Source organism: Leptosomus discolor, chromosome 15, assembly GCF_034619465.1.
Source record: "Leptosomus discolor isolate bLepDis1 chromosome 15, bLepDis1.hap2, whole genome shotgun sequence".
In the NCBI taxonomy this organism is placed as follows: Eukaryota; Metazoa; Chordata; class Aves; order Leptosomiformes; family Leptosomidae; genus Leptosomus; species Leptosomus discolor.
In genome coordinates this window covers 10,194,233-10,220,614 of record NC_141405.1, presented here as the reverse complement: position 1 = coordinate 10,220,614, position 26,382 = coordinate 10,194,233, and the positions used below count along the sequence as shown (strand labels likewise).

Here is a 26,382-nt window from a genome sequence, read left to right as displayed (position 1 = left end):
CCCCAGGAGCTCCACCATGACACAGCCTCATGCAGCATCAGGGCATCACACACCAGTCACGCAGCGACATCAGGGATGTTTCCTGGAGAGGGTCCTTCCCCAGTTATTTCAGGCTTTAGCCTGAGAACAGGCACTGAAACGGGAGGACCCTGGTAGTGCTGATGGCACCACGCTCTGGGCTGTGCAAACACAGAGCGAGAAGGGTCTTGTCCCCAAGGGCTGCGATCTAGCCTGCCGTTAGAGGCGATCTTCTGATTCGGGTTTGTAGGTCTGTGATCTGGGCTGCTGTGTCTCTGGACAAATTATCTGACCCGTTCCCCAAAAGCAGAGCGGGGAGATGCACAGTGGTGAAAGGCAGGCGGGAGGCGTGGGGGTCACATAACTGCACCCGAGCTCCTCCGTGAAGGTGGGAGAGCAAAACCACCTCGGCTCCAGTTCTGAAAAGGGTGCCAAAAGCAGCTTTTTAAGCACCAGAGAAATATCTGAAACTCAAATCAGGGAAAAGAGTAGCCTGCGGGTAACAAAGCCTATTTTGGCTGAGAGTTGTGGATTAGAAACTGTGGAGGAAATCCAGGGAGAAGAGCACATCACTCCCGTGCTCCTCAGACACTTCTTTTCTTGGAAAGGTGCATCAACTTAACAGAGCAGGGCCTTGGAAAAACATCTGCTGAGCACGTGGTCTCATGGCAGCTCTCGGGACAGGGGGCCGTGCTGCTCCAGGGAGCTCACGTGAGAGCACTGCAGGGAAAGCAGGAGGTGCCGGATGGCGACTGTCCGGGCCAGGAGAGGAGAAAGTGAGGATGGCCACAGCAGAGCCCTTGGGGTTTTGCTGGAGAGACGTCACTGCCGCCCGACCCGGCACAGGCCAGGGAATTGCACAGTGCTCCCCATCAAGGGGCTCGAAAGCTGCCCAGCTGCCCCAGCTCAGCCTCCATACGAGTGTGGCTGGCAGTGGTCATCACCGCCTAAATAAAAGCAGGCGCCACGATAAATTTGAAAAATATTTTGTGTACAAACAAGATTTGCCACAGGCTGTGCTGAGAATACTGTAAGATTGACAGGTTGTGTAAACACTGGGTAAAAAAATGTGGATTTCTCACTTTGAATCTATTCCGTGGGATAACTTAAAACTCTTACAATGCTTCAGCTTGAATTTCTAGAATAAAATAATGATAATTCAGGAGGGAAAGTGGGGTTTATATCGCTTTAGCTCAGATGCTAGTCTGACAAGGCAGTGGTGGACTTTGATGACTTTGCTGAGAAGGGTCTAAGCCTCATTTACCTGTGTCTGCGGCATCACCTGAACCAGCCCATCACGGGCTCTGCCACCATCGGTCCAGCATACACTACACCATCCCCTTCCCCGGGCCGGGTGAATGAAACCACTCTTCAAAAAAGCATTTTCAAACTACACAAAAAGACAAGATTTTCTTGGGGATGAACTTGTTTAACCCCAAGACTTTGCTCTGTCATCACAATTTTAGGGATTTCCGTCCTCTTCCCTACCCTGTTGATTCAGACCACTAGCAACGGAGGATTTGAAATGCAAAGGGGAAGGGGCAGAAACCTGCATTGCCATCAGCGAGCCCGCAGCTCACGTGGGGCTGGGGACAGAACAACGGGGAAAAAAATCCTCGTTTCAGACAACTGTGCGACTAGGGAAGTAAGGAGAGCAATATATGGTTTGACTCACATTTTATGGAGAACCTATAATGCTCCTCCAAACAAACAAACAAACAAATAAAAATATATAAAAATACACACACCCAGAGAGAAAATAACTACTAAATAAGTATTTCCAGCTGAAGGGCTGGGGGAATGCTCTCCACTTTGAGAGCTGGCCCCCAGCTGGCAGCGAGAGCAGGGCTCAGAGGGCTGCCAGGCTCTTGCCCTTTCCCCAGCACACGGAGGGATGTGCACCGAGCGCGGCTGGGTCTCAGCCAGGCGGCCGGGGAGGAGGCAGACGCATGCCCCAGGAAGGGGTGCCGCTGCAGGTTACTGAGCCTCACGGCTACCACGCAGCAGGGCTGTGAGAGGAATGGGCCTTTTCTCCAGCGTAAAACGTCGTTTGGATCAAAATGCACTGAAAGAGTGGTCTTGGACCTTTTCTGATAAAACTGGTGGAATGGCTATCTGAAAAGCCATTTCAAGCAGAAGAAAAACAGAAGGGGAGACATTTATCTTCAGCAAACTTCTAAAACAAGAGGTCTAATACATCTTGGAGACATTGACTTACTTTTCCTGCCATTTCTTTTCCACCAAACCAAGAAAAATTTCTAAAATATTTTAGTCCTGTCTGCGTTCATGCCCAAAACCCGACTTCATCCAACTTTTTACTTTCGACTCTAAGCCAGTTGTCGTCACTGATAGAGTCAGACTGAAAGCACTGGAGAAAAGCCCACTGGCTTCAACGAAACCAACATTCACCCACTGACTCCAAAACCAAAAAAATCCCAACCAAGCTTCCTGGCGGGGACATGACTGTGTCAGAACATATTCAGATACTTTCAGAAATTGTGATTCGCGCTCATCTCCTGCATGCTGACAGCATATAAGAGGAGCCAACCCGCTGTGATCTCCTGTGTTGAACCTACAGAGGACACAGATCTAAAACAGCTTTGAGCCACATTTTTGTCCGAGCTATTGAGTTTTACACTTTTGGCTTCAGCGGTCCAAGGCCTGAGCCCTTTTTTAATCTCCTCCAGGGTGCCAAAAGCGGCTGCCGATGCCCCGAGGGTGATGATACTCCATCCCCTGCAGCTCCCCACTGAGGGACACAGTGGATGCTGCAAGTCTGCACGGGCTCGAAGAACAACTGGAACAAGACCCTGTGAAACAAATCCATCGGGGGATATTAAATTCAAAGACAGCCCTGTCAGCTCAGGAAGTCCTTGAGATACTAATTGCTGGAAGCTGGGAAAGTAGACTGGGAAAGTATCACAGGGTGCTTGCCTTGCTCTGGTGCTTTTATCTAAGCGTCTCCTGTTGGCTCTGTCAGAGGCTGAATCTGGAGCTTTCTGGACTTTGATCTGAGCCAGCACAGCCATTTCTATGGTCCTATACTGCCAAAATTTTCCTCAGAATTTTGCCAGTTTTCTCTCTCTCCTTTTTTTTTTTTTTTTTTTTTTAATAATCGCAATGAGTTTGTTTTGGTTTTTTTTCTGACTGCTGATGCCATTTTGGGAAGTCTGTTTCCCTCGAGCATAATAATCTGCATTAGTTATGCAATACACTGTTAACATGGTTTTTGGCAAGCATTCATTTCACCCAAATTCCTATCAGAATTCTGCAGGACATTCAATGATTTTTCCCTTCTTGGACAACAGCGCACCCAAGCCTCTTTTCTAAATAGCCTCTTGATGGACTGGCCTCAACTGTTCAACTGGGTCCTGCACCAACATGAAGCTTCCCTTGCATGAAGCAACGCTGTCCTGATTTTATTAATTTATTTTCTTTCCTCCAGTCAGTAAACAATTAGTTTAAAAGCCCAGCTTTGCAGGGTCTGTTGGAATGATGCAGAAGGGTGGGAATATAGCTGTGGGAGGCAAAGGAATTTCCACAAACTAACTTTCCTAGCAACTTGGCTGATAAAGCCAGCAATAAAGCAGCAATAAAGAGCGATAAAAGCGGGCACGTCGTTCTTCGGACTGAAGGCATTTAAAGAAAGGAAACATCACATCAGTGCAGAAAGGCAGCTGAGGCAGCCGGGGATGCTATATAGAAGTGATCTATGAAAGCAAATCATTTAATGATACGAAAGCAAAAGCATCTCATGCATCAGAAGCAGGAAGGCAGGACAGTGGTTTAATGCACCTGGTGTACGTCAAAGATAAAGGCTGCTCGGCTACAACCCCAAAACCAACCCTGCAGTGACTGAACCGAGCAGCTTTACTCACCAGCAGCTCAGTCATGGGAGGAAAATCCATCCCTGTGCAGGAGACCCTGCCACAAGCCATGTGTCTGTTAGAATTTCACCCCAAACCCTCTCCCTAGAGACCCATTTTACAGGAGTTTTGTGGCAGGGCTGGCTCCTGCCATGGGATGGGCATAGGACACACTGTGAGAGGGGGAAAAAACAGACTCAAACTGAAGCACACATAGGGTTAGATGACTAAATTGCTTGAGGGAGATTTTAGAGTGTCAGCTACCAGAAGTAACATCAATATTGTCAACTTACGGAAAACTGGCATGGAGAGAATCAAAGCCCAAAGGGACCTGGGAATTCTCTAATGTCTGGGAAATCTGCTGCAGGAAAGGGGAAAGTATTTGTGAAAGAAATTAGAGAAGCTGCAACTGAAATTCCTCTGGTCATGGCTCAAATGGAGGAAAGAAATGCGTTGCCAATTGCGGAGACGGGAGTTGGAGAATCCACAAAAGACTCAATATGAGTTATATCAGAAAACTCCTTTTATTGTGCAGATGCACTTTCTTAAATAGGATAATTTTCCAAAGTCATCATGACTTGCAGTTTTTCATAAACTCCAATTGTGCTATACATACATCAGTCATCTGCTTCTACCTATCACTTTACTATTAATACTAATGCGTTTCGCCTCATACGGATGTTAGCTTCTAATTCTTCTATTCTGACCCTCAAGGTCGAAGCGTCCTTGAGGCCTACTATGTTAGCTTAGACAAACTGTTCAACAGAGTTTTCCTTGTGCAGGCCCTCTAGCATTCCATGCCTGTTTTCAGCGAGCTACGCTCCCACAGCCTATCTTGTGTAAAGAAGCATCAAGAGGGTAGGACGGGAAGATAAAATTTAGAGCTGGATAATTGCAACACCACATAAACACTGTCAATTAGGAGAAAGCCTTAAAGGAGTTGGGCTAGGGGGAAAGATGGGGGACTCTGAAAGCAAAATTGGAGAAAATAGGAGAGTTTGGGTGCTGATATTGGTGTGCCCTCATAGTACAACAGAGCTCAGGTATCTTTTTATGTGACTCAAAAATGAAGGTGGAAATGAAATGAATGTGAAGCTGTCGCTGATGCCAGGATTTCGCTCAAGTCACTTAAAAGCATGAGTCTTTCAGAAAGGGACTGGGGTGCCTCCGTTTCCCAGCGCTCAGCTCGAGACAATTCACGGGACCCAATTCTCAAAACAGAAAACAGGCAGCTCTGCCTGAAAACCAGCCATCTGGAGCGGGGCTTCAAAACAGCCGAGCAGCCAAAATCACCAGGGTTTATGAAAGCTTTCAGTAAAGGAACACAGGGAGAGTAACAGCTCAAAGCAGCACAAAGGCTAGCGAGGGTGCCAACAAAAACTGGAAGTCCCTATGAGTTCAGCATGCCATCGGCTTATTTTGGGGAGGGAGATAAGTGCAGAAAGGGAAGGTGCGATGAGCTGGACAGTTTTTCTTGCTTGCGGTTATATCGTCTCTTTAGAAAGGGTGGCTGCTGTCTCCGACAGACTCTGGCTCCAAGATACACACAAAGTAGAGGAAACCTATCTTTAGTCTCCGTGAGACAAAAGTGCCAGTAAAAAAGAAAGAAAAAAAAAAAAATAGACAATTGCTTCCTGTTTAGGGCTGCAGCTCTGAAGAGAGATCCTGCCAAGATGCTGGGGCCAGGGCAGGACCTTGGCACAGGTTACAGCTCTCGGGGGCTGCCCCTGGGAGAGCAGGGAGGGCAGGCAGGTCTGTCTGGACCTGTGCTGTGAGCTGGAGTCATCTGGGGGTACGAGACGAGAGAAGGTGCTCTCAGCTCCTGAGAGTCCCCACGCTGGGCCAGGAGGTCCATGCCCTGGATTCCCGAGGGAAGAGAAGGGACTTGAACTTCTGCTCCTTTAGGATTCTTGGTGCCTACAGGCTTTAGGCTGAGCTCAGCTCTGCTTAGGTTAAAAGAGTCGAGAGTGTCTGACACGTGAGTCTGACGGGACAATTTGCAAAGTGACTTTCACACTGAACTTCAGATTGATTAAAGACTTATCCTCTGAAAATTCAAACACTTGGTAAAATTTACAGCCAGAGAGCAGGTACTATGGCAGTCGAGGTGGCTGACTTAAGGACTGATTTGTTCCTTTATCTTCAAAGTGCTTTGGTGCTTCCACCAACAAACTACTTGCAAGAGGTTAAATTAGGAACCAATCCATACGCACCAAGATTAAAACCGCAGCATTTTCTTCAATTAGCTAGCCAAAAGCACTTCTTTGTTTTAAGACCCCAGCACTGACATTTTAGATGACATTTAAAATTTTTCAAAAGCAAGAAAATGATCACTAGACATCAGCTTAAAATGCAAGTTTTTCTGTTTAGGAACAGAACATACTGTAATGCTTTACTAGATAGTTTGTGTTTCTTCTCCTGAACCATTAAAAATACATTAAAGATGTCAACAGCTAATTACTCTGACAACTAGCTTTACTTCCCCTTGTGCTTTTTCCGCATCAGACAGGCTCAAAGCGAGGAGGACATGAGAGTTTTTCTCCTAAAATCACAGACTGAAAGGGTAGGAATGAATCGCTGTGGGTGGATTTACTCTCAGTCACATACAGGATATTTTCAGCTACTTTCTGGCACACCGTGGAAAAGCAACGGAAAGTGAAAAACCAAAGGAATAAAAAATCCTGGTAGACCATGTAACACACAAAGTGATCGTTTAATTTCTACTCAGGGCTTTCATGAGGAAGTGAAAGTCTAATCATGTATTTTCAAAGCATCTTAGCAAAACTGGGAATGCGTCCTAGCAAAACTGGGAATACTCCTGCAACAGATAGCGTGGGTTCAGCTGAGCCCAGCCTAAAAGTAACCCAGCAGCCGTGCAGTGTTGGGAAAGGTCTTGCGCATCCCCATGCACTTCTCCTGGTCAATGAACAGCGAGTTGGCTTTGGTGGCCAGGTCATGCTCCAAGATCGACTTGGCATGCACCAGCATTTGCAGTATGTTCTCGGCGTCTCTCAGCCGCTGCTGAAGGCTCTGGATCGTCTCATTGATTTCATGGACCTCATTGACGAGGCTGGAAAACAGCAAGAAATGCCCATTAACAGTCCCGTCACGGGGGTGGTTTCTAGCACGGCGTTGGTGATGGGCCCCTTGGGGACAGGATTTCCCCCTTCAGTGTGCTCGGAGTAACTCAACCCCTCATTTCTGGCAGATGCACGGGAAAGGCGAGGGCAGAGCTCCTCCAGACCTCCGTGGGCAGGCATGGTTAAGTTTGCTCTAAGGCTTCGGCGATGTGCAGCCTCATCTCCTGGAGCAGCTTGTGCCACCGAGAAGAGGGATGAGCAGCTGTGGTTTCCTGTTCCTGTTTGGTTTTGCGGGTTTGTTGGTTCACCCACCCGGATCTCCCTGTGCAGCGTTCCTCCCCACACCCACGGATGCACACACAGCAAAATGGGGGAGCTGGGAGAGGCTAAAAGTGAATGTGAAACAAGTGGAGGATGGAAAAACCCAATGGCATGCAAGGGCTGGGTTTATATGGCTTCTAAAAAGCTTCACGTGGAGTCATTCCCAGAGGGCTCCTAGGAGGAGGGGTGAGGTTTGGGGTGCCTCACCCCTCACATGGGGTGCTGTTGGGCACTCAGGGCAGCCTGCTCCTCCACGGCCCCTTGGGGTGCAGTCCCAAAGGGCTCACTATGTCCTTGAAAGGATTTCCAGTGTCCTCAGGGGAGGTGAGGACAGCCCTTACTGCTTCTCCACATGGTGCATCCTTTCTTGCAGTGACCCAAAAGGAAGCAGCTAAGTGCTCTCAACACAAGCCTGTCAGAGATTAAAGGGCTTATACTGCAAAACTAAGCCATCCAACAGCTGGGAAGCAGGCAGGAGAGTAGGTGAGGTTTACCCAAGTGGGAAAAATCCATCCCTTCACGGGGTGGTATCAGGCTGTACCCGGCCATGGCGTACAGCCTCCTTCGTGGGTGCAGAGCTCTTCTACCACCCCGAGGCCGGGATACCTAATCATTGCTCTTGATTATACCAGTGCACTTATGGAATGACTCTTTGGGGAAAAAAAAAAAAAAAAGATTAATTTTGTCATCCAGTGATGCTCCTGAGCGCTACGACCAGTCACTCCTCAAGGACCCTCCCAGCCCTGGGTCCTGCCTTACCGGAGCTGGGCAGTGTCCCGGCACAGCTCCACATTGGGTCTCCGCGTGCGCTCATCCAGCCGGGTCTGAGCCACTTTTAACACTAGACCATTGTCCCTAATGGCTTTTCGGATGGCTTCTATGTTCATCTCGATCTGGAAGATTTCCTGCAGTGTCTGGCATGAAAAAAACGCATTCATAAATTAAATGATATATTCTCAAGTGACCACATCATTTCCCTTTTCTCCTGTCCATCTGCAGAAAAAAACAAGTTGAATAAGCAGACCCTGGGCTCAGACCCCTGTCGCTCTGACACATGCCAAGGCACAGATCCAGCAGATTTCTTTTCAAGGAAAAGCCTCTCTTTGCTGTTGCTGTCACATCGGAGGAGATTTTGGAGCAGTGATGGATCTATTGAATTACCAGCTACCCAAAATTACTGCTTGCAGGAATTGATCATCCATCAATAGCAACTCATAGAGGGAAAGTTTCTAATGGATCCTCAATTAAAGACGTGACATCAGCCTGCAGAGCTGCAAGCCCAGTCTCTGCTCAGTTAATCGATACCGTGTCAAGCTCTTTTCAGGAAGCTTTCCATGAGACCCAGCAGTCCGAGCCAGGTGCCCATCACTGATCTCCACTTCCCCTGCTTGGCAGAGCCATGCGGGAAACACACGGCTGACCATGCAGCAAACCTGGAGCACTGAGCCTGAAAGCATGTCCTTGGAGGAGAAGGGAGCCTGCAAACCCCCCGGCAGGCACCCCAGTAGAGGCCCAGCAAAGACTTTCTGCAGGGCAGCCAGCACTTCTGAAGTAACTACCAGGAGATGCAAACAGCATTTCCACCTTCTGCTTGAAATCCCTTTGCTGCTGGGCACTAGGGAAATAAAGGATCCCTTGAGAGGAAGTTACAGTGCCAACTTGTCCTGCTCCAAGGAGAATGTCCCCAGTACTTGGAATTTCAAACAGATAATGATACTATAACCAGCTCCTTGTAGCAACCGTTCCTCTTCTTGGGCCAGGTCTGTGTGGAGAGTGGTGTCACTGGGAAGTGACGGTGTCACACCGAAAGGGAGGGGTTCAGGCTACCTTGGCCAGGTGGGTCTGAATCTTGCTCTTGGCGTCAGCTGTCTCAGCGATGCGGTTGGCAAAGGCGACGTTCACCCTGTTGAACTGGCGCCACATCTCGTTGGCCGTCACCACCAGCAGGTTCTCGAGGTTGTCCCGCAGCTTGGCGGAGGCCGCCCGTTCGCTCTGGGAGAGGAGAATGTTGTCGTCCGAGAACTTGGCCCACGACTCTGGCACCGAGATCCTGGGGAGGAGGAAGGAGAGGCCTCCAGTAAGCCCATGCTGCTGAAGCTGGCCATGGCCAGGCATGCCATGGGAGCAGTGTGGATTAAATGCAGGTTAAAGCTACGCTCTTAATTTGACCACATGAAGGTAAAACACCTGGACACCATTTGTTCGATATGCTTATGAAATGATGACATGTTCATGAAGACAACTGTGGTACTTATGAAAGCCCAGACAAAGCAAAGATTCCCCCAGAAAAATGAAGATTTTAGTCAGACCTCATATTTACACGTTCGAGCCATCTAAGTGCCAAGTGATTCCCAGCTTCACGTCGACGCGCAGATTGCAGTCAATTAATTTTGCTCATAACTTATCTCAGTTTCATACTAAACTGAACAAGCATTAGATAATATTCATTTCCCTGTCTGTGCATTCACGATGAAGTTCACGCCTGTGCAGTAGGCCAGAACAAGGTCAACAAAAGACTTAAATACCACATAAGCCCCATTTAAAACATGCTGGTTCTCGGCACATTTTGCCCCCCTCTGAATTTTAGCATCAATCCTTTGCAATTCATTTGCAATATGTCTGAGCTGTGAATAATTATTCAAATATTAGAAAGATTGAATCAATCTATGCCCCTCCATAAACTGCACGCGTCCTTGTGAGCAGCAGATATATTCCCTCAGCCCTTTGCCACTTAGCGCATATCTCTGCGAGTGCTGGTTTAGGTCACATTCATCTACTGCAGAGCCGAAGCTGAATTCCTGGCACCCAAAAGCAGCTGAACCGTATCCCAGGACCATGCTCTCTATTTCTTTATCTTCTGTGTCATTTCGGCTCCCTGCCAGGCCCTCTCCATGCAGGGGTGAACCCCCCAGACGTCACGTCAACCAAGAGCGCTCATGCAAGCACTGACACATCTTTGAAAATACGCATAAACTTAATGAGCTGTGCAGAGGTGTTGGGCTGAGTTCATTTTCAGGCTGATCTCTGAACCCTGATATAATGTGTAATTAGGTGGGACTCACTTTCACCCACTGAGTGTTCAGCATCCAGCTGAAAGCAGAGGGTTGTTCTCCCTTTATGGTGAGCAGGGAGAAACGGCCCCTCCAAGATGGGTGTTTCCAGGCAGGATGGATGTGCCATGCAGAGACACATGCCTTTACAGTGGGCTGGGGACAACCCGTTCCCTGCCAGGGCGAGGCACCGCGCATCCCAGGGACAGCTCGGTGCTCTCGTGCTGCCCAGCGTGCACTCACGTGGCGTCAACCCGCTCCACCCCTCGGAAGTAGCTGATGCCATCGGAGGTGTTCCTCAGGTGGTGGCACTTGTCGTCGATGCGGTAGGCTGTCTGCTTGTTGGCCAGGTCCCTCTCCAGCTCATGCTGGGCTGCCCTGTTGGACCTTCAACACACAAACAAGAGCCATGGGTGGGGATGTATGGGTGGAATGGTTTCCTCCCACCTGGGCAGCTACGTGCTCCTGTGGGCGCCACTGCCCGCTTCCCATGGAGCCTGCCCAGGTTTTACGGCTGTAGGGTGTGGGCAGAGGTGGGGGTCTGCCGGGGTTTCACATCGCAGCTGCAAATGCAGCATGAGAGAAGGAGCTCCTCCTTACGCGAGCTGGGCTTTCGCCTTATCCAGGTACTGCTGCATCCTCTCCTGGCAGGATCTGATGACGTCGGCTTCCTGGGCAAAGGCAAAACATGACCCCATCAGTATCCATGCTCAGTTGTCCTGGTCACACTCATCCCCTCAGGCCTCTCCAACCGTGCACACAGCAAGGACAAAGCAAACTGGCAGGGAGTGGAGAAAGTGCCCCCCAACCCCAGAGCGCTCACTTGTGCAGCTGAGCCTGGGCGCAGCGACCAGGAGGGGATGGGAGGGTGCTGTGGCCACAGCCATGGCCTCCCACTTCACTTTCAGGGTGGGTTGCCAAGTGTTTTCTCATCTTGACATCAATGTCAAGTGATGATTAGTTCCACTATAGGAGACAGGGACAGATCCTGACCTGATATGAACAGGCATAGAGGTTCTCTGGACCAGCAGCGCTACACATCCCCATCCCCAATCAGCATCTGCCCTTTTTGCTCCCCAAATGTTTTCTTCCCCAGGAGAAATCCCATCCATCTGGGACAAGAGGAGACGGACTTGAGTTTGGTGTAACTTTCTAAGCCATTTCTAAGAAACATCCAGCTCCACCGGAGGAAGGCATGTGTTGCTCTCAGCTCACTTGACTTCAGCACAAATCTGTCGCGTTTGTGAAGCCCCAGCTACTGGAGGCAGGTGATTAGTGCTCCAAAACCATAATTTTTAAGCCCTCCTGTCTGCAGGAGCCAGCTGAAAAGCATGGCCTAAATATGTCCGAAACACTTAAAATCCAAAATGCCATTATGGAGATAACCAGCTCCAATTATTTTCTTAAAATCTCATGACCCTTAAACTAATCTTTCAATTTTTTTAGGGCCTGACTCATAAGAAAAAATCTTCTAACAGAGCAGTGGCTTCACAGTCCCAGGGGCTGCAGTTTCGCGATGCCTTTGCAGTGATTGTATTTTGTTGTACCCTGCGATAGGATCCCATCTTCTGTGCCAGCTCTCATCGTGTTTGCTTTTTATTCATAATTTAAAGCAGCCTATATAAAGGCAGGCAGGAGTGCGCGGTTTTAGGACTGCTATAAAATGCATTGCCTAAGCACACACAGTCTTACTGCGGCCACGCTGCTCTGAGCAAAGCAAAGCTGGGGGTAGATGTAATATCTTTTATTAGACCAAGTAACATAGTTGGGAAAACCAGACAAGCTGTCGGGCAGACACTGCCTTCTCCATATCTGTGTGTGTGCATGTGTGCGTAATATATATGTATGTGACACAGATATATAGAGATATATCACATGTATGTGACAGATACTTATAGATCCTGTGCCGGCAGGGCTCTGAAAGGCAGGAGAGTCCCACAAGCTCCTTGAAGAGGGACAGAGGACCCTGATAGGCTACACAAACACACAGCTGGTTTTCAGCTATTCCTGCCTCTGGCAGGGCAAGTCTTACCCACACCGTGTGGGCACGCTGCTGCGTGGGGGAACGTCGTCCCCTGGCCCTGCAGGTTTTGGGGGTTTGAAGAGTTTAGCACCTCACAGGCACTAAGGAGCCAGAGAGGGAACAGGGCTGCAAAACCTGTTCAGAGTAGTTTAGGTAAAAATAACACATGATCTGTGTTGACAAACTTACCACAAAGAGCTGTTTCTCCACATCATCATGGACCAGGTCAATGCCCATCCTCTTCTCCCGGTGAAGCAAGCACTCCTGAGTGACCTGTTGGGGACATGCCATCACTGCTGGTTGCAAATCCCTACAGGGATGGTCCCCATGTCAAGTAATGTAAGAAATGAAATTGTAGGTGGGCACAGAGACGACAGCATGGGAAAAAAAGTGCCCAGGGCAGCTGGTTTAGCTGACAACGAGCAGCCGAGCTGCAACATCAGCATTAAATCAACGTGGGGGAGCACACGTGTCCCTGGCGCAGCCACAGCTGAAGGCAGGGACCTGTGTCAGGCTTGAGGCTGACCTCGCCAGAGCCTCGTAGGAGGACATGGGCTTTTGTCTCCCAAACCAGGATTTTGGATGTACCACTTATAAAAATATTTGGTTAAGCAAATACTGTTCTGATGGGCTCAGTACGTACTGATAGGGGAGGCAGCAGATGGCAAGGCATTTGTTTATTACTAACTTAACTAATGGTCTCTTAATAAAAACTTTCTAGACGTTACGGAGCTGCAATGAAACTTAATTGGGCGTCTGAATGGCTGCAGATGTTTCAGCAGTAGGCTACAGCTTGCAGCCCACCGGACAGGGTGCTTACCTGGAGAGGGGCCTCTGTCTCAGCCAAGGCTCTCTCCAGTCTTTTCTTCAAGTCTGTGAGTGCGTTCGTTTCCCCGATCATCTCATCCAGCTCATGGCAGAGCTCTGACTTCCAAAATTCTATCTCTTGGACACGATCTCCCAGGTTTTTGGTGCTTTCTACTTGGGTCTTCTTTGTCTGCTGATATTTATCGTGAATCAGACGGGAGGTATCGACTCTCAGACACTCGGCATTGCGCCGGGTAGTCTCCGACTCTTTGTAGTTGGTCAGATTGGACATGTACCAGTCGTCAGAGGTGTACCGGCTGAAGAGGGTTGTTCTGTTGGAAACAAAAGGAAGCATCTTGCTTGGGGGTAACCCCTGGGAGCTTTTGGAAAAGGGAGCCAAAGTTGGGTTGATGGCAGCTGCTTTGTAGTAGGCTCTGGGCATCCGGGGGAGGCTGAAGCTCTGAGGCAAGGGGTAGTAAGGAAAACGGTTCTTATAGCTTGAAGCCATGGTGCTGATGGCAGGCAGAAACTTGGTAGGTGTTGATCTTGGATGGGCATATGTTGCAGTTAAGGGAGATCCAACCAGCTCCATTCTTGAACGCCGCTATTCAGGTATGTGTCCTGCACAAAGGAGACAGAAGAAGACAACCTCACTCAGTAAGCTCCTGCACTTGCGCTACTTCTTACAGTGACACACGCAACTTAAAATACGAAGAGCGATGCACACAGCACCCACACATCGCCTGGACAGGCCTAAAACTCTTGAAAGCAAATCCCTTCTGACAGCATCCCAAGCATTTTTATATATAAGGATTTTACTTTGTTGTCAGTATCTCTCATCAGGTCTTGGAATGTAGAGAGAAACAAATCATGGCTACTAAGGAGAATGACAGATACTGTGCCTTCATTTTGTCTGTCCGTCCAATGAAACTGTAGTTGCTGATTCTCTGATGTTCATTTGTTTCTTTTGGCCAGCGTTTTTGCTGATCTTATAGTATTCCTGCTGTAATTTCCTCTTTAAAAGTTCCATTACCAGCCGTGATAGCTTTGGATGCACAGCTGCTACCAACCCAGCGCGGTTTGTGGGTGAGGGAATCCATCCTCATCATCTCTATTTTCACTTGCAGTAAAAGCTTGAGTGAGGTGTCCGCAGGTGAGCTGAGCTTTGCTTAAATTTGGACTATATCCAAATTTCACCCCCCACCTGCACCCACCCCACCCCACCCCCCCCCATTTCAACCTAAAAAGAACAGCCATCTCTGGACTTGCAAAGGAAGAAAAACATCTCTGGCTCACCTGCTGTAAAACAAATGCACTTGGAAAGGAGATATCCCACAAAGTCTTTTCAGAGCAGCTCGTAAACACCAGCCTTGCAGTAACCCTAAGGGGAAGAGTCACACAGGAAGATTTTGCTACCAATAACTGTGTAAGGCATGTGGGTGCCATTGCTCTTTTCAGATTAAGGTTATCAGTCAATTTTATCAGAAATATAATGCAGAGGGGCCACCGAATGTACCTGACACACCTCATCTAAGGACAAACACTCAGGAGGGTATGCTGTGCTCGGTGTGAAGTTTCTGTATGGTTACAGGTGTCACCCACGGGCAGAATAAGTCCCTATAGCTGTTGTAGCCAGGTGCTGTGTTGCAGGGATGTGTCCTTCCCCTAACACCATCCCATCCCCACTGCTCCCAGCCTGGCTCGGAGCCGCAGTGAAAGATTGGGACGCTGGTGTGCTACAACAAGATCCCTGGGTGGGAGGGGAGATTGACCTGAAGCATGTGCTAAATCCTATTTGTCACAGCATGAAATCAACTTTATTCCTTTAAAAATGGGATGTTTGCATGAAATAAACTCACTTTTATTCTAGAACAAAGCATCGACAGAAGCGATCACGTGGCTAGAGGTTTAATTGCTCCTCCTGGGCTACCCTAATCACTTTGCATGTGTAGGCGAGCTGAGAGAGACTGCCTTATTTTTAAAATCATTAAACCCTTGGGAAAGAGAGTTTCTTTCATTTTAGTCACCTCTGCAACAAAGAATGCCTCTCTCTACACAAGGGCAGGACGAAGGAGTCACAGTTTCCTACGGGAAGGCTTAAAAGGCGATGGATGGGAGGCACACGGAGACAGGCAGGCTCTGCCTGGGAGCTGCTGTTGCTGTACACCGAGGGTAACCCTCCTTCATGCCGGACGCTCGCAGCCCATTGACTCATTAAACTGCACGTTTTCCAACATCTAGCTATGGGGACAGGTGACCTAAGAGACTTCTTGCGTCACCTGTGCCTGTAGCAGTTTGGTGCATTCAGATGAACAATGTCTCAGAATGCAGCTATTAAATTAGAGAACGGCGAATACCGGAGAATAACAGGACCTTCAGTTCGGGCAAATCGGAGAAAAATAGGGATGAGTCAGAGGGCAAAAGTGTACAGCCCGCAGCTGGGAAATCACTGAACTTTGAGGACAGTATTTGCAAGCCTTGAGCAATTTTGGCCATGCTGGCATGGGCTGCCCCAGTACCTGACTTGAGAGCAGCATAGCTGTGGGCACCGAGTCTCGCCCCAGGATCCAGCCTGGCTGAAGAGGCTGTGGGATAGGCAGCGGGAAACTCACACCCTCAAATTTAGCAGAAAAACTTTCACAAACACAACCCTCCGAGCCAGTTTGGCAGAGCTGAGGATGAAACGTCTGTGCTCAGGTCCAACAAAAACCACTGTGTGTGTCGGTTCCCACAAACCAGTCACTTCAGCCCTTTTGTCCCTGCTAGGGACAGGCGACTGCACTTTCCTTAACTCCGTGCCACTTATTTATACGTGAGAAACAGCATTCCGAGAGTGGGAGACTGCTTCCCTGGCTCCTACCCCTGCAAATAAATTATTCCCTTTCAGCCACTGACAGACACATATTTAAGAACTTGGGAATGGACCAGGGTTACTTTCCCCTGCATTTCCAGCTGAAATAAATGTCCCTGCACCCTCTTGGGATAAGTCATCCCAGGGTGCTACTTTCTGCCACCCCTGAACACAGACACACCACGGGAGCCTCCAACCACCTAGCTGGGGTACACTTAGGCGACATAAGAGATAATGCAGAAGATCAGGAGAAATATCTCTGCTTTTTTAGTCCTCCCCTTGCTCACCCTTAGCTGCTTGGATGCGGGGTGCACTGCGGAGGCTTGAGGGTGCCCCGGGGGCTGCTGCTCACTGCTGTGCTGCCAGGCTCGGTGGCAGCTCTGCCAGGCACTGCAGCGTCCCGGGTGCCGTCAGTGACATAAGAAGCGGGTGACCGGGTGTTGCCCGGGCCGACTCCCTGCAGCTGCCATGGCAACCTGATGCAGCCCTCGGGCAACACAGCGCTCTCGATGGGCAACCCAGGGCCAGCCCTGGGCAAGAAAATACCCTCGTATGGCACCCTAGTTCCTGCCCTGGGCAACCTACCGCTCTCGCTGGGCAGCTTTGTGCAGCCCCTGGGCAAGCAGGTGCAGCTGTTGGGCAAGTGTTGAGCAGCTGGACAATGCTCTCAGTCATGGGGTTTAGTTTTAGGTAGTCCTGCAAGGAGCAGGGAGTTGGACTCGCTGATCCTTATGGGTCCCTTCTAACTTGAGATATTCTATGATCCTCCATCCCTGGCAGTGCTCAAGGCCAGGCTGGATGGAGCCTTGAGCAACCTGGTCTGGTGGGAGGTGTCCCTGCCCATGGCAGGGGGGTTGGAACAAGATGATCTTTGAGGTCCCTTCCAACCCAAACCATTCTGTGATTCTATGATCCTATGAACTCAGTGCCCTCAGTGGGCAACCCAGTGCCACTCCTGGGCAACTTAGTGCAGACTCTGTGCAACCTACTGCCTTTGCTGGACAACCTGATCCTGTCCCTGGACAACCCCCGGTGCCATCAACGGGCAACCCAGTACAGCCGTTGGGCATCCTAGTGCCACCCATGGGCAACCGTGTGCCACCCAGTGCTCCTGATGGGCAAAGTAGTGCCCTCATGGGCAACCCAGTGCCTGCACTGGTGTTCCTGGGCCAGCCCGTGGCCCAGCAGAGGCTCCACTGGGGCGGGTGGGTGCACCAGGCGCTGGCACCCCAGGTGAGAAGATGCACAGTGTCCCCAGGAGCTCCACCATGACACAGCCTCATGCAGCATCAGGGCATCACACACCAGTCACGCAGCGACATCAGGGATGATTCCTGGAGAGGGTCCTTCCCCAGTTATTTCAGGCTTTAGCCTGAGAACAGGCACTGAAACGGGAGGACCCTGGTAGTGCTGATGGCGTCACGCTCTGGGCTGTGCAAACACAGAGCGAGAAGGGTCTTGTCCCCAAGGGCTGCGATCTAGCCTGCCGTTAGAGGCGATCTTCTGATTCGGGTTTGTAGGTCTGTGATCTGGGCTGCTGTGTCTCTGGACAAATTACCTGACCCGTTCCCCAAAAGCAGAGCGGGGAGATGCACAGTGGTGAAAGGCAGGCGGGAGGCGTGGGGGTCACATAACTGCACCCGAGCTCCTCCGTGAAGGTGGGAGAGCAAAACCACCTCGGCTCCAGTTCTGAAAAGGGTGCCAAAAGCAGCTTTTTAAGCACCAGAGAAATATCTGAAACTCAAATCAGGGAAAAGAGTAGCCTGCGGGTAACAAAGCCTATTTTGGCTGAGAGTTGTGGATTAGAAACTGTGGAGGAAACCCAGGGAGAAGAGCACATCACTCCCGTGCTCCTCAGACACTTCTTTTCTTGGAAAGGTGCATCAACTTAACAGAGCAGGGCCTTGGAAAAACATCTGCTGAGCACGTGCTCTCATGGCAGCTCTCGGGACAGGGGGCCGTGCTGCTCCAGGGAGCTCACGTGAGAGCACTGCAGGGAAAGCAGGAGGTGCCGGATGGCGACTGTCCGGGCCAGGAGAGGAGAAAGTGAGGATGGCCACAGCAGAGCCCTTGGGGTTTTGCTGGAGAGACGTCACTGCCGCCCGACCCGGCACAGGCCAGGGAATTGCACAGTGCTCCCCATCAAGGGGCTCGAAAGCTGCCCAGCTGCCCCAGCTCAGCCTCCATACGAGTGTGGCTGGCAGTGGTCATCACCGCCTAAATAAAAGCAGGCGCCACGATAAATTTGAAAAATATTTTGTGTACAAACAAGATTTGCCACAGGCTGTGCTGAGAATACTGTAAGATTGACAGGTTGTGTAAACACTGGGTAAAAAAATGTGGATTTCTCACTTTGAATCTATTCCGTGGGATAACTTAAAACTCTTACAATGCTTCAGCTTGAATTTCTAGAATAAAATAATGATAATTCAGGAGGGAAAGTGGGGTTTATATCACTTTAGCTCAGATGCTAGTCTGACAAGGCAGTGGTGGACTTTGATGACTTTGCTGAGAAGGGTCTAAGCCTCATTTACCTGTGTCTGCGGCATCACCTGAACCAGCCCATCACGGGCTCTGCCACCATCGGTCCAGCATACACTACACCATCCCCTTCCCCGGGCCGGGTGAATGAAACCACTCTTCAAAAAAGCATTTTCAAACTACACAAAAAGACAAGATTTTCTTGGGGATGAACTTGTTTAACCCCAAGACTTTGCTCTGTCATCACAATTTTAGGGATTTCCGTCCTCTTCCCTACCCTGTTGATTCAGACCACTAGCAATGGAGGATTTGAAATGCAAAGGGGAAGGGGCAGAAACCTGCGTTGCCATCAGCGAGCCCGCAGCTCACGTGGGGCTGGGGACAGAACAACGGGGAAAAAAATCCTCGTTTCAGACAACTGTGCGACTAGGGAAGTAAGGAGAGCAATATATGGTTTGACTCACATTTTATGGAGAACCTATAATGCTCCTCCAAACAAACAAACAAACAAATAAAAATATATAAAAATACACACACCCAGAGAGAAAATAACTACTAAATAAGTATTTCCAGCTGAAGGGCTGGGGGAATGCTCTCCACTTTGAGAGCTGGCCCCCAGCTGGCAGCGAGAGCAGAGCTCAGAGGGCTGCCAGGCTCTTGCCCTTTCCCCAGCACACGGAGGGATGTGCACCGAGCGCGGCTGGGTCTCAGCCAGGCGGCCGGGGAGGAGGCAGACGCATGCCCCAGGAAGGGGTGCTGCTGCGGGTTACTGAGCCTCACGGCTACCACGCAGCAGGGCTGTGAGAGGAATGGGCCTTTTCTCCAGCGTAAAACGCCGTTTGGATCAAAATGCACTGAAAGAGTGGTCTTGTACCTTTTCTGATAAAACTGGTGGAATGGCTATCTGAAAAGCCATTTCAAGCAGAAGAAAAACAGAAGGGGAGACATTTAACTTCAGCAAACTTCTAAAACAAGAGGTCTAATACATCTTGGAGACATTGACTTACTTTTCCTGCCATTTCTTTTCCACCAAACCAAGAAAAATTTCTAAAATATTTTAGTCCTGTCTGCGTTCATGCCCAAAACCCAACTTCATCCAACTTTTTACTTTCGACTCTAAGCCAGTTGTCGTCACTGATAGAGTCAGACTGAAAGCACTGGAGAAAAGCCCACTGGCTTCAACGAAACCAACATTCACCCACTGACTCCAAAACCAAAAAAATCCCAACCAAGCTTCCTGGCGGGGACATGACTGTGTCAGAACATATTCAGATACTTTCAGAAATTGTGATTCGCGCTCATCTCCTGCATGCTGACAGCATATAAGAGGAGCCAACCCGCTGTGATCTCCTGTGTTGAACCTACAGAGGACACAGATCTAAAACAGCTTTGAGCCACATTTTTGTCCGAGCTATTGAGTTTTACACTTTTGGCTTCAGCGGTCCAAGGCCTGAGCCCTTTTTTAATCTCCTCCAGGGTGCCAAAAGCGGCTGCCGATGCCCCGAGGGTGATGATACTCCATCCCCTGCAGCTCCCCACTGAGGGACACAGTGGATGCTGCAAGTCTGCACGGGCTCGAAGAACAACTGGAACAAGACCCTGTGAAACAAATCCATCGGGGGATATTAAATTCAAAGACAGCCCTGTCAGCTCAGGAAGTCCTTGAGATACTAATTGCTGGAAGCTGGGAAAGTAGACTGGGAAAGTATCACAGGGTGCTTGCCTTGCTCTGGTGCTTTTATCTAAGCGTCTCCTGTTGGCTCTGTCAGAGGCTGAATCTGGAGCTTTCTGGACTTTGATCTGAGCCAGCACAGCCATTTCTATGGTCCTATACTGCCAAAATTTTCCTCAGAATTTTGCCAGTTTTCTCTCTCTCCTTTTTTTTTTTTTTTTTTTTTAATAATCGCAATGAGTTTGTTTTGGTTTTTTTTCTGACTGCTGATGCCGTTTTGGGAAGTCTGTTTCCCTCGAGCATAATAATCTGCATTAGTTATGCAATACACTGTTAACATGGTTTTTGGCAAGCATTCATTTCACCCAAATTCCTATCAGAATTCTGCAGGACATTCAATGATTTTTCCCTTCTTGGACAACAGAGCACCCAAGCCTCTTTTCTAAATAGCCTCTTGATGGACTGGCCTCAACTGTTCAACTGGGTCCTGCACCAACATGAAGCTTCCCTTGCATGAAGCAACGCTGTCCTGATTTTATTAATTTATTTTCTTTCCTCCAGTCAGTAAACAATTAGTTTACAAGCCCAGCTTTGCAGGGTCTGTTGGAATGATGCAGGAGGGTGGGAATATAGCTGTGGGAGGCAAAGGAATTTCCACAAACTAACTTTCCTAGCAACTTGGCTGATAAAGCCAGCAATAAAGCAGCAATAAAGAGCGATAAAAGCGGGCACGTCGTTCTTCGGACTGAAGGCATTTAAAGAAAGGAAACATCACATCAGTGCAGAAAGGCAGCTGAGGCAGCCGGGGATGCTATATAGAAGTGATCTATGAAAGCAAATCATTTAATGATACGAAAGCAAAAGCATCTCATGCATCAGAAGCAGGAAGGCAGGACAGAGGTTTAATGCACCTGGTGTACGTCAAAGATAAAGGCTGACCACGCAGACACCTGCTGAGGAGCTCCTGAAGGAAGGGGAGGGTTTTCTCTCTCAGTTACTGGCTTCTCCATGTCACCCAACGCAGGAGGACAACTGTCTAATTTGACTTTGTCCAAGAAAGTCTCAGGGGATTTTTTCTGAAACGTAAAATCCACCACCTGAAACAGCTTTTCAGTCTGCCCTGACAATCTGCTTATTTCTGTCATCACGAGACAAGAACGATGCAGACACAGAATCGGCAAGAGGGCCTTGTTCTAAACTCAGCCCACAGATACACTGGCAAAGCTGTGCCTCTGCCGATTCAAAAGCCACCTTTACCCACATGCAGCACAACAGAGGAACCTCTCCAGCTCTGTCACAGCTTTTGTAGACTTTGTGCCTGACCATTTAGCTTCTCTCTGTTCAGTTCTGGTCGGGTTTGTGTTGGCAGCAACAAAACCGCCCCAGGAGAATTTGAATTTACAAATACCGGCCATGCCTTCTGTGCATAAGATTGTGTGTGTTATTAGTGTCTCACCTCTGCAGAACTAACAAACAGCTCTGTAGCTCCTCTTTCTGCTGGTGGCAATGTCTCTTTTTGGTCCTGCGGAGGAACGGACCCTGCTTCTTCATTGTCGCTCCCATTCTCCGCCTCTACTGCCTAGCACACACACAGGCAAAAAGCAGAATAGCAGCGTTACAGCAGGTTGTGCATTTTATTTAATGCTCATGCTACGGTGCTGTAACAACTGCTTTTTGTCATGGGAGTTTAATTCTGAAATTTAATCTCGTTCACAAAAAAAGTCACCCAGGCAGCATGAAGACGGTAAAGATCCTGACAAAAATTCTACACACCACTTTTAATTTCAGATGTGTTTCTGGCTCACATCTATTTTTTAAAAAAATGCACTTAGGGATTGTAGTCCTCCAGCTGGTGCTACAGGTAGCCAAACTATTATCTTCTTTTTAAAGAGACACTGTTTTATCCCGTGCCATCATTTGCCAAATTCAAATATCGTGCAGTACGAACAGACAGAAAAAACTCATCACCACCAACCTTGAACACAGCCCCCGTACGTGTGTCTGTGAGATGGGGGCAAGCTCCCGTTTTACATGCCTACAGCCATCTGGGAGCTGAGTGAGAAGCACATGCTTCAGGACGCTGCTGACACACAGAACTACAACGACATTTAACTTTGTTTTTTTAATAGGCAGGGCAAGACTTCAACAACCGCTCCCTTGTTTTACTTCTCGCTATTGAAACTGCTTTCACGAAGCCATCACTCTGCAAGGAGAGCGTAGGAACACCATGCTGCCCCGCGAACGTTCTGAAGGAAATCACCTCCATAGCAAGATACGACGGAACTCGGCCGATATCCCGCGTAGCGGAGCCGGATTCCACCCCAGAGCCCTCTGCTGCGGCACTGGCGGCCTCCTCCATATTGCTGGGCTGGGGATGGCCTGTGCCTGCAACCAGAGCGGAGGGAAGAGTGAGAACCAGCCCAGCTCCCTGGGGCCCGCCAGCTGCAGACCGCCGCAGGGCTGGGCACGGGCACCCGCGGGGCCGGGGAGGCCGGGCGGCCGAGGGCCGGGCGGTTCAAGGCCCGGCCGCGGCCCAGCCCCACAGTCACCCGCTGCTGTCTGCGCCATGTTCCCGTTGCCAGGCGACACATCAACACCCGGTCACGTGAGCGCTCCGGGCCGCAACACCTCAGCCCGTGGGGAGGCGGGGGGGGGGGGGAACGCGGGCCACACCACCTCAGCTCGTGGAGATGGGGAGGACTGTGGGGGGGGCGCTCGGCCCACACTACCTCAGCCCGCCGGGCCCGGGGGAGGCCCACGGTGTCCCGGCCGCCCTGGCTGCGCCAGCCCTGGTGCAGGGCAGCGGGTATCGGCGCCGAGGGCTGGAGTCCGGGCGGGGGGAGCTGCGGGGACGAGGCCCCCGGGATGCTGCCCAGCACCCCGGGGATGCATCCATTTTCTTTTATCCCGCTCTTTGTCTTCCCTTCCCACCGGAGCCCCGAGGCGGTTGGTGTGCTGCCGGCTGGGGGCTGGCGGAATGCAAGATAGTTCATTTTAACTTTATTTCCTGCTGTTCTGGGCTGGCTCCCTAAAGCTTGGGGTCTATTTAGGATTGCCTTACTTTTGGGGAGGGGGTCCTCTCTCAAATTGCCCCAGTATCTACCTCTTCCTTTGCTGTTATCAGCAGAGACCTGAAGGTGGATGGTCGGGACCCCCAGCAATTGCTTATGTATGGCCTTCAGGTGCTCCAGGGCAGGGATTACATGGGATATTTTGCTCGCTGTGTTGCTGACGCTCTGTAAAATAACTCTGCTTCTTCCTCTCTGAGGTCTGCCCCGCTTTTCAGTTCTCAGGCTGGGAGCTTGTCGTGCAAAGGTATTATGTTCTTAATTGCCACTCTGCATAGGAAGTAATAAAAATGAAAGATCTTTCATGAGAAAAGAGTAGAAATGTTGAGACCAGGACAGCTCAGGGCTTGCTGCTTCTTCTGTAGAAGCCTCCTTTAAGTTTGTAGGCTTAGAGGAGCTCAGTCTCATTCTGATGATAACTTGGCTGAAAGCAGCAAAGTCTCTGAAAGCTGCTTCTCTGACCCTGCGTTGGATTTGTTGAATATCTGGGTTTATTCTGTACGTCTCGCAGTGTGGTTGGCGTAGAACTGGAGAGCTGGAATGGGGCAGAGCATTGCTTTCTCTGTCCAGCAGGCAAGAAAAGGGCGGGCGGGGGGGGCAGAGTCCTGCCTGTGGCAGGGTGAAAAGCAGACTAATTCAGTGTCAGAGTGGCTGAGGTGTGTGCTCTGGTGTCTGTCCTGTTAAGAAAAGACTTTGCAATTCAGCTGTGAAAGCAGGTTCCTGGGATTTTTTGGCTGCTGCTATTTAGGGATCTGGTACCGTGAGCGCTATCGGACCACAGCTGCAGGATGTTGGAAATAAAAAGCCATAAAAGTGTTACCTACTGCACGAGCACTGCAATTAACTGATGTGAAAGGTTGTTCACGTCATCCTTGGGACGGAGGGACATATGGCACAAAGAATTTCTAAAGCAGGTGTTGTGGTTGGACTCTTGGTGCTGGAGGCGTGGTAAGCTTTTTGTTTGCTTTTTTATGCCTCAGCAGGTGTGGCTGGGAGCAGCAGGCAGGCTCCGACGGTAGCATTTCGTTTCCCTTTTTATCTCTGAGTCACAAACTTGCAGTATTGAGTCTGCTGTCCCTTTTTTACCTTCTCAGCTGAGATGCATGTGAGTGAAATCTGTTCCACTGAAGTGCCTGGAATTGGAGTTGTGCGAGTGCTGGGATTTCAGCCTTCACTGGTGACTGCTGTTACTTTTCCTTTACTCTGTACTCGCTGTGCCACTGCTGCACCAGCAGGTCAGGAATGAAAGGCTTTTTGGTGACCTACATAATTCTCCCCATGAAGTGGGATGACTTCAGAATGGCTCCCTATGGTAAACCTTTTTTCCTTGATTTGGCTGGGTCATCTTAAATAGCTCCAGTTAATAGCTAGTAGTTTGGAAAGCTTTGTTTTTTTTTTTTTTTCCCCCACCTAATGTAGAGATATGGCGATACAAAGGGAAGGTCGTTACAAGGGCTGTCATGTACACATAGAGGAGTATAGATCAAGTGTGCGACTGGCTGAGAGTTGCGGAGACGGGAGTTGGAGAATCCACAAAAGACTCAATACGAGTTATATCAGGAAACTCCTTTTATTGTGCAGATGCACTTTCTTAAATAGCATAATTTTCCAAAGTCATCATGACTTGCAGTTTTTCATAAACTCCAATTGTGCTATACATACATCAGTCATCTGCTTCTACCTATCACTTTACTATTAATACTAATGCGTTCCGCCTCATATGGATGTTAGCTTCTAATTCTTCTATTCTGACCCTCAAGGTCGAAGCGTCCTTGAGGCCTACTATGTTAGCTTAGACAAACTGTTCAACAGAGTTTTCCTTGTGCAGGCCCTCTAGCATTCCATGCCTGTTTTCAGCGAGCTACGCTCCCACAGCCTATCTTGTGTAAAGAAGCATCAAGAGGGTAGGACGGGAAGATAAAATTTAGAGCTGGATAATTGCAACACCACATAAACACTGTCAATTAGGAGAAAGCCTTAAAGGAGTTGGGCTAGGGGGAAAGATGGGGGACTCTGAAAGCAAAATTGGAGAAAATAGGAGAGTTTGGGTGCTGATATTGGTGTGCCCTCATAGTACAACAGAGCTCAGGTATCTTTTTATGTGACTCAAAAATGAAGGTGGAAATGAAATGAATGTGAAGCTGTCGCTGATGCCAGGATTTCGCTCAAGTCACTTAAAAGCATGAGTCTTTCAGAAAGGGACTGGGGTGCCTCCGTTTCCCAGCGCTCAGCTCGAGACAATTCACGGGACCCAATTCTCAAAACAGAAAACAGGCAGCTCTGCCTGAAAACCAGCCATCTGGAGCGGGGCTTCAAAACAGCCGAGCAGCCAAAATCACCAGGGTTTATGAAAGCTTTCAGTAAAGGAACACAGGGAGAGTAACAGCTCAAAGCAGCACAAAGGCTAGCGAGGGTGCCAACAAAAACTGGAAGTCCCTATGAGTTCAGCATGCCATCGGCTTATTTTGGGGAGGGAGATAAGTGCAGAAAGGGAAGGTGCGATGAGCTGGACAGTTTTTCTTGCTTGCGGTTATATCGTCTCTTTAGAAAGGGTGGCTGCTGTCTCCGACAGACTCTGGCTCCAAGATACACACAAAGTAGAGGAAACCTATTTTTAGTCTCCGTGAGACAAAAGTGCCAGTAAAAAAGAAAGAAAAAAAAAAAAATAGACAATTGCTTCCTGTTTAGGGCTGCAGCTCTGAAGAGAGATCCTGCCAAGATGCTGGGGCCAGGGCAGGACCTTGGCACAGGTTACAGCTCTCGGGGGCTGCCCCTGGGAGAGCAGGGAGGGCAGGCAGGTCTGTCTGGACCTGTGCTGTGAGCTGGAGTCATCTGGGGGTACGAGACGAGAGAAGATGCTCTCAGCTCCTGAGAGTCCCCACGCTGGGCCAGGAGGTCCATGCCCTGGATTCCCGAGGGAAGAGAAGGGACTTGAACTTCTGCTCCTTTAGGATTCTTGGTGCCTACAGGCTTTAGGCTGAGCTCAGCTCTGCTTAGGTTAAAAGAGTCGAGAGTGTCTGACACGTGAGTCTGACGGGACAATTTGCAAAGTGACTTTCACACTGAACTTCAGATTGATTAAAGACTTATCCTCTGAAAATTCAAACACTTGGTAAAATTTACAGCCAGAGAGCAGGTACTATGG

General features: G+C 49.4%; 1 pseudogene; it reads right to left on the bottom strand.

The window, feature by feature from the left end:
- Positions 1-6,722: 6,722 nt before the first annotated feature.
- Positions 6,723-13,757, bottom strand: LOC147414392 (tektin-3-like; annotated as a pseudogene).
- Positions 13,758-26,382: the final 12,625 nt, after the last annotated feature.